The following is a 454-nucleotide window of genomic DNA, read 5'->3' as shown; positions in this document are numbered from 1 at the left end:
GTATATTTTACCAACTGAGCTATTTTCCCAGAACCTGAACTAAATCATTTGTGCAAAAATCATTCCAGCATCTATACTGGTGACCAGGTGAGAATTTAGGACATTGAAGACAAGCTATATGTTTTATAACTAGTCTATAAAATACTATTTAGCCAGTGGTGCTTCTCAAAAAACTAGGATACTCTCCTTGAGACTGAAAATCTTATGCAAGATTTCAGCATTCTGTACCAACCTAAGCATTGTGTAAAGGGAAAACAGGTACCATAACACACATCTATGATTGGTTTCTTCCCCCCTGGGTATCTCAGGCTGTCCACAGACTCAGGACCCTACTGCCCCTGCCTCATATGTAGGCCACCACTTGGGAAATACGCACATTTTAGTTTACCCAACATGTGTCAAGTAATTAATTAAGTAAATATGTATATTTCACCATTAAATGGCCCTCTAAAAA

The sequence above is a fragment of the Grammomys surdaster genome, unplaced genomic scaffold, assembly GCF_004785775.1.
Source record: "Grammomys surdaster isolate TR1022 unplaced genomic scaffold, NIH_TR_1.0 229, whole genome shotgun sequence".
NCBI lineage: Eukaryota > Metazoa > Chordata > Mammalia > Rodentia > Muridae > Grammomys > Grammomys surdaster.
The sequence above is the reverse complement of the archived record's forward strand: the minus strand, read 5'-3'. Positions refer to the sequence as shown.